The 16,643-nt window shown below is 36.6% G+C and overlaps 1 long non-coding RNA gene across 1 annotated transcript in view; it reads left to right on the plus strand.

Annotated features, from left to right (window-relative positions):
• LOC125691690 (uncharacterized) overlaps nt 1-13,481 on the plus strand; it is a 170,339-nt gene extending 156,858 nt beyond the window's left edge. Inside the window, exon 4 of the long non-coding RNA XR_007376219.1 lies at nt 12,570-13,481. This is a non-coding gene — a long non-coding RNA (uncharacterized LOC125691690). The remainder of the gene's footprint in view (nt 1-12,569) is intronic.
• The last annotated feature ends 3,162 nt before the right edge of the window (nt 13,482-16,643 follow it).

Here is a 16,643-nt window from a genome sequence, read left to right on the forward strand (position 1 = left end):
TCTCAGAGACTGTCTTCCATGCTAAAAATTACTTCTTGTCTTTTGGTCACTTCTGTACTCAGCACTCACTGAGTCTCTGTCTCAAAGGAGGAAGGTCTTCCCACTCTAGCAGGCTAGCTACACTTTCTAGCTCAACTTTCTGCTGAATTCAAGGATAATGTATTGTCCTGAATAATTTGGAATATGAACTTTTCCAGGAAATTAACTACAAAAATAGGAATTATGAGGAGAATATTTAGCTTAACAGGGTTCTTTCTTTGTCATTACAGTTGTTAAATGTTTTGTAGACACTTCTGGCAGCATACATAGTTTCCACTCATTCTTATCATTCCATAATAGAAAGTTTTTTGATACCACAAATCTGCTAAGTACTGATGAGTTCTTATGAGGTAGGAAGTTACTGCTACATTTAAGTGATTCTGTTTTTCACTTTGGCAACTCAAATCTGTTTTTATTAGATGCTATTTAGATTGGATGGGTCACTTAAAAGCAACATATGTACTCATATGTTTGGATATATTACACATATGCTTGGATTCATGAGATGCTAACATTGTTGTCTGCAGGTGGTCAAAGAAGAGTGCTTTAAAAATGATTTCCCATGTGTGACTTGATGTAGATCCAGAGAATTTGGGGTTTTGTTTTTGTTTTTCCTTATCGTTTTTGTCTCCATACTTGAGAAACAAGTTTCAGCAGATGCTTCAGAGACTGAAGGAAGTCTATCTTTTTTTTTTTTTTTTTTTTTTTTACAGGTATTTTTCATTTGTTAGCTATCATCTTAGTTTAGTTTCAGTTAACTTGTCTGATAAAACTATACATTCTTCATTAATATTGTGCCATGGTTATATGTAGAAGGTTGAACTAAAGAAAAGAGAATGTGTCTGACATAATCTCGGCGATTTCTACTTCAACTATTTTTACCTGTTTCACTTTTAAAGTCATCATAATTTCAGCCAACTTTAAGGATTTTAATTCATAGAATACATTAATTTTATATTTTTATCAGAAAATAAAATTGTAAAACACTCAGGAGAAACACCAGTGTGTTAGATTTATCCTTTTAGAGCACTCTCACATGATGAAAATACAACGTAAAGAATAGTAGTGTATATTTTACTAACATCTTTCCCATTCCTCTGTTTTGTAAGAATTCTCTATGGTCTGCTAGCTATTTAGAAACTTCTCTGGAGTTAATTTACTGCTCTTCAACAAGTTACTCATCTCCTCACTTCCCACGTTTTTCATTCTTTTGTTCTTACTTATCATTGATGAGCTTGTTACCTGACTAACAGGTTAGTTGCCTATCACAACTCTTCTGTAGTTCTTTTTGGAGTACCTGCCTCTTAGTGCGCAGAAGGATTAAGGATGTTTTCTTAATTGAAGTAGAGAATTCCAGCAACACGATTCATTTGCACAAGATCCTGTTCTTTGAGTCACTTGTGGCTTCTCAACAAGTTGAATGCATACAATACTTGTCTTAACGTTAAGGTTTTGGGAGCTTTTTGTGTCTTGAGCTGAAGTTTGCTTGCATATTATGTATTTTGGTGTTGAGCTTAATTAGGATCTTTACTGCTTTGGGAAACGCAAGATAAACTTGTTCAGTACCCTTGGGGCCTTTAGATCATTTATTTAGCCAAGCCTGTCTTCAAAACCCAGTTGCTGCTCTGGAGTAACCTGCTTTTCTATATTGCATCTTACACTTTCAACAGTAGCATTGCAGCTGTGCTGGTTTAGCATAGATAAGGCAGAGCTTGTAAGGAGGGCTGTTTGTATATCACCCTGCCAAGAGATACAGCTGAGTAGAAGGCAATGCTACTGAGGTTTATAATCCTTTTCATTTACAGAAGAACAGAGAATGTTAAAGCATGGCAAAAAAAAATACTCTGAACTTGTCTTTTTCTGGAGTATGATGGTGAGGGAAGTCTTACATCTCTTTTTGTCAAATGGGAAGGCTAAACACATGGGGGAATATTGAATGAACTGGCTGAGAATTTGCCTGAGAAGACTGACCTTATGTCTGGAAAGGTAGTTCTGGAAAGGAAGGATGTTCTTACGCATGTAGGAAAAAAATATTAGCACAGAGGATTGTTGTGCAAAGAGTCATAGGTCTTCTAGGAAGAGAAGTTTCAAGGAAAGTTGAGTTAAGGCTACTAGACAAATTAGATCTACCAGTCTGAGTTGTTAATGTTCTGAAATGTTTAACAGGAGATTTGCAATAGTCTTACATTAGTCTCCTTTCAATGATGGCCAGTAGTTACTTTCTCTATGAGTTCTGTTAATCTCCTCACCTGGGTACATAGCAATATTTTTTTCCTCCAACGTAGCTTTATAGGATTTACATTTTTTCTTCTAAAAATGTAGCCAAAGAAACTCGTGAATCACCCGCATTGACATAATGCCTGAAATATATTGTTTATGTATGCCTTAGGGTTGTTCAGCTTCGAGGTTTCCAGAGACACCTTATTAAAGCCTTTCCATGTGTAAACAGTCTCCAAGGAAGATGTGAAAAGATTGTTTACCAGGGTGAGAAGCGATAGCATAAGAGGCAATGGTTTTTGAACTATAAAAGGGAATATTTAGATTAGATATTAGAAGGGAATCCTTCACTCAGTGTGGTGAGGCACTGGCACAGGCTGCCCAGAGCTGGGGCAGATTCTCAATCTCTAGAAGTGCTAAAGACTGGATGGGGCCCTAGGCAAACAGGTGGAAAGTGTCCATCCCCATGGCAGGGGGATTGGAACTAGGTCACCCATAAGTTTTCTTGCAACCCAAACCATTCCCTTATTCTGTGAGGAAATATACAGCATTTTTTCTTATTTTTCTCACTGACCTGGATATATTGTAAAATTGGTTAGGTAATTATGAAATGTGTGATTTCTCAAACCTTTTCACTGCTGTGTGGATTTGGGATTTTGACAATATGCTATCAAAAACCCCTTTTGAACTGCAAAGGGTTATTTGTGAAGCCTGGGTGATGAAACACTTTATCAAAGCATGTGAAGTGACAAAAGTAAGAGGTCTTAAGATTTTACTTTTCCCCATAGTGAGAAAGCTAACTGCCAAGAGGAATAAAAACAAACGTGACTACCTGCAGTATATTGTGTACAAGAATAATATAAAAGATCTGATATTTTGATAGGCCTTTCTTGTGATGTGTGCTTTGATCTCCAATAATAGATCAATCTACTGAAAAATATTCTAATTTTATATATCTGAATATTCATGTGACATGCATTTAAGAATCATTCAGCTCCAAGGGTTTTGCTATGCGTCTCTGTAAATGCACAGAAATGCAAAGTATTAGCTAGCATGTGTTTCTGGATAAAGCAGGTAATGCCAACTTCCAGTTTCCATTTTTTTTCATAGTGGGAGCTGTAGAAAAGTAAATAAAAACCCAAAGCAAAACAAATAAAAAAATAAAGAACAATTGAACACCAACAAAAAAAAATCCATAGCTATTTGGAAAGCCTGAAGCTACTATAAAAGTTGAAAGATACTTTGCTAGGATTAGTCCTCTAAAAGAATTAAGATTTTGGTAACTTTTTTTTGGTTTTATAATTGAATCTTAGTTGTTTTCATGTAAATACTTTTATCATCTTTTCCGAATTTTCTGTAAAGCTATTTCAAACGAAGTCATTGTGTCTAGTGATTGGGGTTTGCCACAGGCCACCTGATCAGGAGGAGCCTGTTGACAAGCCTTCTTGCTTCAGCTGCAGGAGGTGTCGTGCTGGGGGCTCTTGTCCTGATGGGGATTTCAACCACCTGGCTACCTGCTGGAGTAGTAGCATGGTGGGTGGCAGACAATCCAGAAGATTTCCGGAGTCTGTCAAGGATAACTTCCTGGTCCAGATAATAAATGCACCAACGCAAGGAGAAGCCTTAGTAAACCTGATTCTCACCAATATGGAGGAGAGCATTGGAGAGGTTAAGATTGGAGGCAGCCTAGGCTGTAGTGACCATGCCAGCAGTGTGCGCTTGCAGCCCAGAAGGTCAGTTGTGTTCTAGGCTGCCTTAAAAAAGGGGTGGCCAGCAGGGAGAGGGAGGTGATTGTCCCCCTCTGCTCAGCTCTTGTGAGGTCCCATCTGGAGCACTGTGTCCAGGCCTGGGGCCACCAGTTCAGGAAGGACATGGAGCTCTTGGAGGAGGTCCAGAGGAGGACACTAAGATGATTGGAGAGCTGGAGAACCTCTCCTATGAGGACAGGTTGAGGGAATTGGGCTTGTTGAGCTTGGAGAAGAGAAGGCTCTGGGGAGGCCTCATTGTGGCCTTCCAGTACTTGAAAGGAGCGTTTAAACAGGAGGGGGGATGGCTGTTTATGAGGGTGGATAATGATAGGACAAGGGGGAATGGTTTTAAACTGTGATAGGTGTAAACTAGGAGAAAGTTTTTCACTCAGAGGGTGGTGTCACACTGGAACAGGTTGCCCAAGGATGTTGTGGATGCCCCATCCCTGGAGGCATTCAAGGCCAGGCTGGATGCGGCTCTGGGCAGCCTGGTCTGGGGATTGGTGACCCTGCACATAGCAGGGGGGTTGAAACTAGATGATCACTGTGGTCCTTTTCAACCCGGGCTGTTGTATGATTCTGTCAAAGACAAGTTCTTATGGCTCAAACTCAGTGAAAGTAATACTGCAGAGCTAAGATGAAGGTGGGGAGACTGTGTCAGAACATAGGTTATAGAAGTTAACTGGACTTTGTGAAGCTTTGCTAATTTCATTGAGTTTAAGGCCAGAAAAGAGTATTTCATTTGTTCCGACCCTTTTTGTATCACAGGTCATAATGATTGACAGTATAAGAAGCCAAAAAATCCAAATTAGACTAAAATATTAAATTGAGAACACAGTGATTTTGGTGCTATCAAGACATTTATTTTGGTAGAAATTTAGTTAGATGAGATATACTTAGGTGATTGCAACTTCTTTTTGCTCAAGTATAGCCAAAGAGACAGTAAGTAATCTTATGAGGAAGCCAAATTAAATACCTTCATTAACATCTTCACAGCATTATGGAAGTATGAGTATAGAAAATGTACTCTGTATACACAATTGTCTTTCAAAACTGCGTGTTATATTATTTTTTGTCTTTTTCTCCTTTTTCACTTGTGTTGAATATTTATGAAAAATTCTGAATGGTCTTCCACTGCCTTGTGTATACTCTCACATCTTTGTATTATGTGCAATCCGTATTTTTCAGGCTCCTGTTGTATTAAAGCCATTTCACAAGGTGATTGCTTGCTAGAGAATGATGAGAAAAGCCATAGCTATGATCCCACTAGTTTTGTAATGTGCATTTGGGACAAAATCAAGTACCTTACTTGCCCTTGGAAGGGCGTTTGTAGCAAGATGATCTGTAAGATCCCTTCCAATGCAAACCATTCTATGATTCTATAAGACGACACATAAATACATTTTTTTTTCTGGAGTTCTCTGTACACATGAAGGAATTTGAGGCTTAGGGCATTGAAGATACCACTTTTGTGTTTGCGTTTCTTTCTTCTTTGTTTTTTTTTCTCTGAATTTGCTCACTGATTTTTTTTTTTTTATCCTTTCTTTTGTGACTCTCCCTCTTGCTCGTTTTATATGATTTGTCAAGTTCTTGACTTGAAAGACATAGTCAATAGTTCGTCTTCATTTTCTCTTTTCCTTTGTTTTATAAACCTTAGCTAAATCCCATTCAGTCATATGATTAATTAATTCACGTTGAATTTAGCCTCTAATATTTTACTATATACCAGATCCGCTATTTTATAGTGGGCGTTTATCAGGATAATCTATTTCTAATGACGTAGGGTGATTCCTTTCAGGAGGAATTTTGTAAGGTGAATATACTAAAATGATGTTGACAGGATAAGGCTGTCTTCTAAATGTTTCTTAATAATCCGAGGTTTTTTAAGAGAATAATATGAACGATTTCTTCAACTATTTCATTTAAGAATATTTGTGAAAACTTTTTCAATTCATTTGAAGATAGTTACTTTTTGGCAGCTCTAGATTAGCCTTCCGTTTCCTTCAAAATCACCAGGATGGAGATCCACTTTCTGTCATTCCAGTTGTAGAATAGAAGTATCTGTTGAACACATTCTTTCTTCAAACATTCTAGCAGTTGCATCAGTTGATCTATAAAACCTGAGAAATATCTTCTGTTTTGTTGCTACAAAACTGCTGGTCAGATTTAGAGCAGTTTCTAAAAATAAGACCCTTTTAGTTAAGTTCTACTATTCAGGCATATGAATTCCCATCACCTTTCAAAATGTGGGCTAAGAGGCAGACTGACTCAAATATTTTATCTCAGGGACAGGGCAGATGATTTGAATTAGAGTAGAGACAGATACATTCCTTTATTCTCATATAACATCCGAAACTATATCTTCTCTAATATGCCACAAAACTTTTCTGTAGTGCAGGTGACCTGCTGTTTGAGACCTATTTGTTGAAAACTTACTCTCAAGAACAGATGAAATTGAAGGTAAAGAGACACAGAGAAGCAACTTATTTTTTCTGAAAGAAGTGCTATAGATATATGCTACTTCTCTTTATTTTCTTAAAACGTGTGCACAAGTTTTTGAACCCCTGATATAATTGCACTACATTCTACTGTAAGAAAAAAGTAAAAACCCTTCATCCACCCCCAAGATTCCTTAATTAGCCTAGGAATCCTGGATGAACTGATTGATATTGCACAGCTGTTTGTAGCAGTGCATGGCAAATATGTTTACAATTGACAGAGGCAGATGACACCATAACTGACAGCTTACTTTTCTTCTATATGTTTTTTTTAAGTTAGGAGATCAATTGCACATCTCCAAAGTTTGGAAAGGAAAAACAGACCTGTTTCTACTTCCAATTATTTTTATTCTCCGTGGCATGCTGAAGCCTGTCACAGCTAAGACCAGATTGTCCAGTTTTAATTTGGTTCACGCTCTTTCATGGAAATAACTTCTATTACACTTTGTCAAAATAAATGACACTGTTAAGGTGATTGCAGGCATGTATCTCAACTTACTGCAAGCCTGGAAATCTCGGTGTAGAGAAATACTCAAGTGCCTATTTATCTCAAATTAATCAGACAAATGGATTATATGAAAGAGAGGACGCTTTTTTTGGCTAAACAAATGCCTTCCTTTCATGGAATTCTTTCTAAAAATGGTAGCAGTACTGGCAATTCCAGAATGGAAAAGTAGCAGTCACCTCCAGCAATGCAATTATTGTTCTGGGAAACAGCCTCGGTCACTGGATGGCAGTCTTTCTGTGCTGGATATAGAAGTGCTGATCTTAGTTGTGTGCAGGGCGTGTGTTGGTAGGATACTGGAGTGCAAGCAGCACGAACTCAGGAAGATAGGAAACCTTTTCTAGAAGAAGGAACAACTATGGATTCCATCATTTGTTCTAGTGTTCTCTAAAACCTCTTCAATTTACTCTTTCCCTATGAACAGAAATTATACATAGTCTGACAATGTACCTCTTTTGCCTAATTATCTAATTCTGACTAACATGTATGCTCCTTGTTCATCACCAACCAGCAAATGAAACTGAGAAGCAGAGTTAATGATTTTTGCCGCCCTTGAGAAAAAAGTAAAAATCTCTGATTTTCCTCCCTACATGATTTTTTTGTACTTTTGCGAAGGAAATAAACCCAGGAGGGAGAATCTGTGGTGAGGGGAAGTTGTTTTGGAGATGTAAATGGTGACTGTGTCATTCAGCTTCAAAGGAAAGTATGTGTGTGAGACTGAGAAGTTAACTGTGGGTGGAGGATGCAAAGAGGTTGTGTGCTGAAGTCTACAGGGTCCAGACAGAAATTGACAGAAATACAGAAGAGAGAAGGTGATTGATGTGAAATGCTGAGAAAGGAGCAGAGAAGATAGTGAAGAAAAGCTTGCAGGAATTGATAAGAAAAGAGAGAAGTGGATAATATGGAAAGAAATGACAAGATAAACACTACAGAAGAAAAAGTTTGAAGAGAAATGGAAGGATTTGAAGATACAGTGAAACAGAAAGTAGCAATGCAAAAAAATCAAGAAAAGGGGAAACAAGCAAAAAAATGCAAAGAGAAATTACAAGAAGTGAGAAAATGGCTGCCTAATGAAAGCTGGAGGCAAACGTGGTTTCTCTGTTTTAGAATGTTAACAAGGAACAGATTAGTAAAATGGAGATAAGAAGGCATCTTAAAGCTTGTCTGACACAGGAAAGAGCCAAGGCTTAAACTGGGAAGGAATGTTATTTAACCAAAAAATTGATTTTCAGAAAGGGGTAAGTTATATTTTGTATTGTGAATGAATTTAAATGTCAGGAAAGAAGGAATTTTTTTTTTTTTTTTTTTTTTTTTTTTTTTAATGTAGAAGACATTACAAACCAGGTAGGCATTTTCAATACTACTGCTCTTTGACTTTTTTTTTTTTTTTTTTTTTTTTCTCCTGTAGAATTTCATGCTTTTCTGTGAAGCGTGGCTGGAGAGCTGTGACCTCAGAATGGCTGCAGTAGTTAGGAATGACTGATAAAGGGTGGAATAGAAGGGATTTTTTTTTTTTTTTTTTTTAAATGCTTTTAATGTAATTCGTTATTCTTCCCCAAGTTTGTCCTGGCAGCTTTCCAGACATAGGTTATAAAGATAAGGATGCCCTTGCAGTCACAGGACTCACTTAAAAGTAGTGAGGTCTTACACATCTGAACTGGTGATGGAGGCCTCCTAATTCATGTGAATGTACACTTCTCCTTCTTAGATATTAATCATTGTGTAAGGTGTGTAACACAGCACTATGGAATGCAAATTTCTTCCAAACTAGGACTTCTCTAACTGACTGGTGGGGCGGTCATTCATACACATTTCATGAATGTGCATTGTAAAAAAGTGAAAATCTGCAGGTCTTCAAGTTATTTGGAAAGAAAATAATAGAAAAAGCTGAAGGATGGATGTAGAGTTGCCTTGACCTCTGGGGAGAGGAGAGAAGGGTGCTTAATTTTGAAAAACACTCTTGGAGACTATCAGTCTTTTGCATATTCAATACTAGCAGAAACCAAATTCAAATCTGGTGTAGTCCAAAGAATTTTATTTTCAGAGTTGCTCCTTTCAACAGCTGTGTTTTTGATCCTGAAGCACAGAATGCATCAATTTAACTGAAGCAGCTACTGTCCTTTGCTTTAGCCTCACCAGATTTTTTATGCTCAATAATTTCCTTATACATTTTAGCAAGTCAAATGTACACTCTCTTTCTATGCCCATTCCCCATTTGTTTATTCTCAATGGAAGCAGATGCACATTAGAACCACAGTTTTGTGTAATATGCTAGTAGATGCCAAATTGCAGTGATATCCCCAATGCTTTGTACAACACTCCAGCAGTGCAGAAATGGTTGATTGCTACCTGTTGTCTTACCAAATGCTGGAGTAATTATTACAGTGATGCATGTTGCTACCTTAAAACTGTTTGGAACAGATTTTACATGTGAGCATTTTTCACCTAATAGCAAACTAAGCTAGAGAGCTGTAAACTGCAGACCTGAATCAATAGTGTAACTAGCAACAAAGTGCAAAACATAAATAGAAGAAAATGCATGCCATACACTGATAAATGGCAATGAATATGATGAATATGAGGAAAAGGATAAATTAACATTTCTCTTTCTCTGCCTCAGTGTCCCAGAAAACTGTATATAGATTATAGCATTACATAGTACTGATTTGTTGCAGCTGCTACTCTTTCTTTTTCTGTCAGAAAAGCTAGTCCCATTTTATGCTCTATTTTTGTTTCTCTTTTGTACAGGTCCAAAACCAAACATTATATTTTTTATTAACATTTCCACTGAATGTCTACACTCCTGAAAATATTATTGTAATTGTAAATTTATAATTTATCTTTTAAAAAAGAGAAGCAGGGTTCGATGGCAATGCAAAATTGCCTTTCTTTATTAAGCTATTCAATTGTCAGTACGGTTCTTATCACTGGGTCTGCAGTCATCACAGATCATGGTTGATACCTAAAAGGATGTTAGAAATGTGAATATGGTCAGAGAATTTTCTTCAGTTCTAGAGTTGAAGCACATTTAAATACTTCTCAGTTTCAGACTTGTTTCGAAAGCAGTGATCTTTTGGAAAAATTCCTTGGAGCTTAGGAGATTTTGATTTGACTGGATCAGTGGACACTCATAACTACTGAGTATTCTCTGTGTTGAAAGAAAAAAAAACAAAACAAAAAAACTGTGTTAGAAACCTCTTTTAAAAAAATAAAAAATGTCGGGGCTTTTCAACTTTTCTCTCTTAGCCCTGTATAGAAAAACAAAATGAGATTTTTTCCTGCAGGAATGCTGTATTTCAGATCCATTGAAGTAATGTTAAACGGGACTTAGTTTAACAGCTTGAGTTACCTTTTATTTGGTCTAAGTCTGAGATTAGTTTGTTGACATAATCAGACGAAAAAGCTTATGCAGGTGTTCAGGCAGTACTGGATCTCATGGAAAACCCTCAGAGTTAATCCATTATTTGCGTGGAGATTCTCTTTGCTGAACCACAGTATTGAGGTACTCCTCCCTCTGCCTTGCTGCCAGCAGCCAACTTTGCTTTGCCCTTTGGGTGGGGAATGTTGGTGGAATCTACTTTTACAGAGATTTCAGTGTTACCCGGTCTTCTGTAAGCCCAGGCAGCTTTTGCTCTCTGTTTTGATGTTGCATATCAATATTGTTTGTCATAACTGCATTCCATGGATCGTGCATGACGTTGGACTGCTTTGTTGCTTTCTAGCTCATTGCAAATGGTCATAAACAAATAATGCAGGTTAAGGAAAACACATAAATGTTTGTTTTTCACGAGGAAGAATAGACAAATCAGTTACTAGTATTTATCCAGGTTCAAACACAAGGTGTGTGAACAGAGCGTTTAATCTCTGTGTTTAAAACTAAAATGAGTATGACATAGACTGTTCTATTTCCTGCTCACGGAAAAGAACCTTAGGAACGCACTAGTTTTTGCACAGTACTTTATCTTAAGGGCTTTCTTCAAGATTATCTTCTTTTGGAATTAAATTGTTTCATCCATTTTCCCTTTCTCCTCCCCCACTACTGGTATTTCTGAACTATGGAGCCAAGGAACTTGAAATCTGCATGTCAGGGAAAAGGGAAGTAAAAGTCAATATAAAGGAATGATAGAGCGTTGGCAGCACTTGCCATGGGAAACGTATGGAAAACAGAGTTGGAAAGATTATGGGAGGCCACTGTGGATATACTGACTTGAAGTTGTTTCAGATGTAAAGAATGCACGCTCAGGCAGATAGAAATAATTCCTATCTTGTGTGTTGCTGAAGCTTTAAGCAGTTATTTCTTGGTGTGAAATTTCGGTTTATACGTATTCTATTTTTTTCTGTTAGCATTGGTAGTTATTATTTTAGCATAATAAAAATATTCATCTTCTAAGTTGTTAATCTTTAGTCATTTACATATTCCTCTATAAGAACTTATTTTGAGTACTTACCACATAGCTAAAAAGATGATCAGATGCATCCATGCTTTGTCATCTTCATGCTTGTCTATACAATTAAGAAAATGGCATTTGTGTGTGTGTGTGCAAATCAGAGTATCAAGCACTACAATATGGCAGGGGAAAACAACAATGGATGTTTTAAAGCATTGCTAATGATTTTCAGTAATGGTATAGCTAGAATTGTGCTGTAGATTAAACAGGGATATAACAATTGGCTTTGTTCTCTCTTCTCAAAACTAGAAGCAGATTATTAGTTAACGGTAATGTATGGTGTATTTAATCAACAAAGCAATCATGTGTGATGTCTTCATTTACTCTTCATGGAATTTTTTCAAGTGTAAAATAATATAAATATGGAGAAGGAAATCCAGCTAGAATAAGGAGAGTATCAGTAGGGAGAGGTCCTCGTTTCTGAAAGCACTTTTTGAACTCAGTCTTTTTTTGCTGAGAATTGTGCTGAAGTATTTTGAGTGGTTATGGAAAATTTTTTTCCCAGAACTCTCTAACAGGTAGATTCTCAATATCATAGAGTCTCAATATGATTTGTTTAAGTGCTGCTTACTGCACTGCAGATCATTCTCATTCCCTAGCGTGTTTGGGAAACGGGATCTGAGAGATGCCACCAAAAGCATGAGGAACTTGAAAAATAGTCCCCCACCTTTATGTAAGCTACCATGGGATGTTTGACTCATGTCCGTCTCACAGCAGAATTTTATCAATCCTGCTTTATCTCTGTTCTTAAAACACAGAGTCAGTTTTTTAAGTGATTGCTGAAATACTTGATCTTCACCAGACTATAATGGTAAAGTCTATATTAGATCAGTCTTGTGGTTAGGTGTGTCGTAATGTGGGGGCCAAGGTTGTGGGAACATGCACGAGCAGTGGTTAGAGTAGTGATGATGAAACAGCTATTTGCAGTAACTGCTGTGAAAACCTCTGCAGTTTGCCAGCAAGAGGAAGTGATTCTACATGGGATTGTTACTTCATGATCAGCACGCAGCAGGATAGTAACAGTGATGGGAAATGGGACACAAAAAGACTGCCAATGAGGAAGTCCCCTTCTGCACTGAATTAGCCTGAAGTGTAATATTTTTTCTATTTACAGTCATCCCTGTGGTCTGCACTAATGACATTATCTCCCAGGAGATCATTATTTGATGATTGCATCCCATCATGGATTGTTCTCAGTGACCCGAGTACTGCTGGAAAATATTATGTTTGTAACACCTGCTACATCCCCATCTCCTGTTGGACATTTGTTTCCCCCTTTGGCTTGATGCTCTGCTACATTTTCTGCAGTCTCTTCTCCTGTGTTACAAAGACAGTTTGGTTTCCTGGGTTATAGCTGCCTGGGGCTACTGCTTCTATCAATACTGTCTCATCTTTTCTGTATCAGTGTTATCTGATGTGGTCTTAGATCCTGCTAGCATATAAATTACATTGTTGATTCTTGATGGTTTCTAGCACTTTGAATTGAGTTATAGCTTTTACAAACATGTGATCTCGCTCTGAGAGGGAGCTCTGACAGCTTGTCATTCCCAGAGTCTATGACTGTCTTTTCTTATATTAATCCATGTTATAAAGCCCATTCTTTTGGCATTAAGTGAGACCATGAGCTACTGTATTAACATCCTCTACTGGTACTTCTTGGTTACACCTGTCAATATTGGTCAAAGGGCCTTACTCTTAGGCACTTCTCCTACCCACCTAAGTTTTATCATTTCTGCTTTTTCCCTTGTGGCTTTCTGACATTATTATGGGAACTGCCTATTCAGATTTTACTCTGTTCTGCAAGTTGTTTTGTCTGCTTCAAAATATAGCTGAGATGAAAATTACAGTTATTAAAAAAGAATTTAAAAATCGATATGTTTGTACATATGCTGTATACTTCTAACAAAATCACAGGGCTGCATTTGCATGTGGCTTACATTAAGCTTTCAATGCCTCCTGGAGGCTTTCTCAGAACTTTATTAAAATCATGCACATCATTTTTTTTCGTAATTGGAAAGATATTTGAACTGTGTTAAAATATTTAAATTGCAGTAAATGAGATAATGTATGGTTTATTCTATGGCCTCACTCTTGTCTTTATTTCAATTTTCTTTATCAATATTCTTGAAGGATTAGTCTTTCTTATCCACTACGGTGAGTTACTTTTCTAACATTTTGTATTAAAAGTGTGGAAAATGATAGAGCTAGATGCTATTCTTTTGTCCAAAAAGCTACATGAAGAAGGCCTTATTTTAAAAGTCTTTCAGGCTTCTGAAATGTAAGAAGAAACAGAATTTTAAAAAGAGAAAACATCTGAAGGCTAATTTTTGTCTGAGTCTTAAAGCAAAAAGCAGTCTTAAGAAAGGCATCTTAGATGAACAGTGCACCTTAAATTGCAAATTGAGAACTCGTGTTACAAAGCAGTTTCCTTTTTAGAACTGTATGCAGAAATTACTGTGAACCTTTACGTAGGTTTCTCTTTTTCATGGCTTTTTGAAGTTCCCCTTTATAACTGGCTGCTCTGCATCCTGATTGAGGATCAGCACATTTATATCCAAAGGAAATCACATCATGGCTAAAAGTAAATGACATTGCCTCAGAAGACTACTACTTCTTACAGAAATCATTTTTTCCAATCTCCTTTTGATCTTCAAAAAAAAAAAAAAAAAAAAGCCCAAAACTTGAAACCGGAAAAAAACCTTTACACTTTCAACCATTATGATATGGTCTATATAAATAGCCCTTTGTGCTAAGTTAATTACCTTTCCAGTTCATGTATTCATTTAAAACTGAATACATGGAATCAGGTTTTTACAGCATCTTGAACGTGGATAGGTTAATTTTTGCTTCTGAACATTTTAAACAAAATTACTGTTTTTCAGTGACCCTGGAATGGAGAGGTATGAACTACTTGACCCAGCTGTAGAGAACAGTGACAGAGCAGTAGCTCTGTACGAATCTGCCTAAGAAACCAGAGAATTTGATACTCACAGAAATTAATTTGCTAGCAAGCTACAGTTAACAGCTGGGGAAAAAAATTTAGTTTGGGTCATTTATCTTCTTTTGTCTTTTTCTATTCCTTTTTTCTCAGCAAATAGGCTGCTCTTCATGGTAAATTGAAATTCTAGCCTGCTAAGATTGGCCAGGCAATATATGCAGTGAAGGTTATGTGTATTTTCTTCTAGATGATCTCACTGGCATAAACTATAATTGATGCTAATCCTCACGAGTGTCCAGTTTTCTTGCATAAATTATTTTTTCAACAGCTATTTATTGCTACAACATTGTAATTAGGAGCGGGTAGCTGGAATCTTAATTCCGTCCCTAGAATTTTCAGCAAGGTAGATAAATATGAGATGACTTCTGAGCTTTTCATTTTTAAGAAAATGTAAAATGCATCTTTTATGCCACAAATGCTTTTGAGTACTGATCTCACCATAGTTGTAAATGAAATGACACAGGAAGAGAAATGCTGCTTTGAGGAGACTGTTAGATACTTTGGTGATGAGTGTCCTTCTTTAAAACAGAAATAAATTTTTGGTCAGCTGAGGCTGTCAGAAATTATTTTAAGCAGGTCTCTCACTTGAGGCTGTAGTTCAGTTATTGGTACAGTTCAGTTGAAGTAGAACAAGGGGAAACAAAACCACAAAATGAACATTTTCTTTCAAGATGGACAAGTGTTCATCCGCTTCTGGCGGACAGTGCTCCAGGTTGATTTGTTACCTTCAGCAGTTATCTTTGAAAACTGTGTTTTATATTCAGAAACGAGTACTTATCCTCAGGTGAGTGTTCACCGTTTGTACGGTGGGAAGCTTCAGGATTAGTTCTTTGTGGACAGAATTTTGTCCTTTCGTGAATAAAATTATTTGAAAAGACTTCTTTTTTTTCAGATTGAGTTGTTTTCTGTTTCTTTCTGGTTTTGATTTTTTTTTTCTGTTTCTTTTTCAGTGCCAACAGTTCTAGGAACTGTTAATTATTGTTCTTCATCAGATCTGCTTCATTCTGTCTTTCTAGAATTAATGACATGAAAGCAGAAAAACAAGGATACAAGTTCTTATCTAAGACTTAGCTTTGAAAACTAATATTGTGTTGTTTTTGACTTGGTACTCAACTCCCCAACTTAAATTGCATCTGATTTGGCACTGATAGCAAAATTCTTTGGCACTAAACCCCACACTATTCATTGCCTCCTCATCTAAATACTTTTTATGCTCCTTTTTGTTTTCACTGTATATAGCAGATAGTGATACCGCACTGTTAAAAAACAAAAATACCATAATATTATTTTATACATTCTGTTAAATTTGGTTTGAAAAAGGCAGACGAACACAAGGCTTTTTCGATGTCATTTTATTAGCAGCCTTCTTATTGTTAGTAGTCTTAGAATGTGCGTGTTACAAGTCATAATGGCATAAATTAGCATATTTATGAAAACCAATATGTCTCTTCAGGATTATTGATCATTGTGAATGTCTAGATTTTTATATATTGCACTTCTGTAACTGTTCTTGATAACTGGTAAGTTTGAAGTTTTAGTGATATATATAAAATAAGCAAAGCAAAATGGTAGAACAAGCCATTAATAGCACTGCTCAAGAGAACCGTACATGAGAATATAAATAACTACCCTGCAAATTGGAACATCAATGATATTGCAGTATAAAAGAGAATTCCCAATAACACAATATGAAGTAAGGCAGGCAGCTTTCCCTCATAATAATTTGCTCAGTGTTTTTAACATTGAAGGAGGCTGAAAAATATCAGCTCATTAGCTACAACTAGATGTTTTCTGCTCCAAATGACCATTATTAAGTGGTAGGTTTTGACTAGATCAGTGTATATACACAGATCTGTGACCTGCAGAATATTTGGACATACAGTACAGTGTTCTGTACAATGCTCTTTTCTTAGTAGTATTTTTGACTTTCTTTTTGCTGAAAAATGATGGAATATTGGCTGGGGAAATTCCCATTTTTCATTGAAAAAAATCGAGTTCTTGTTAAAATGGATATGTATTACATGGAAATAGAGTACAGTATCTAATTGGATAAGACAGTACTTTAGTATCAGCTTCTTTACTACCGTCAGCACTACGTTACTGCAGTTAAATCTTTGAAATGTTAACATAGGTAAATTCTCAGTTAATTTACAGTTGAAATTTGGCCTTCATTTGCTGTAGTCTAAATCT

The sequence above is a fragment of the Lagopus muta genome, chromosome 4 (assembly GCF_023343835.1).
Source record: "Lagopus muta isolate bLagMut1 chromosome 4, bLagMut1 primary, whole genome shotgun sequence".
Classification (NCBI taxonomy): Eukaryota; Metazoa; Chordata; class Aves; order Galliformes; family Phasianidae; genus Lagopus; species Lagopus muta.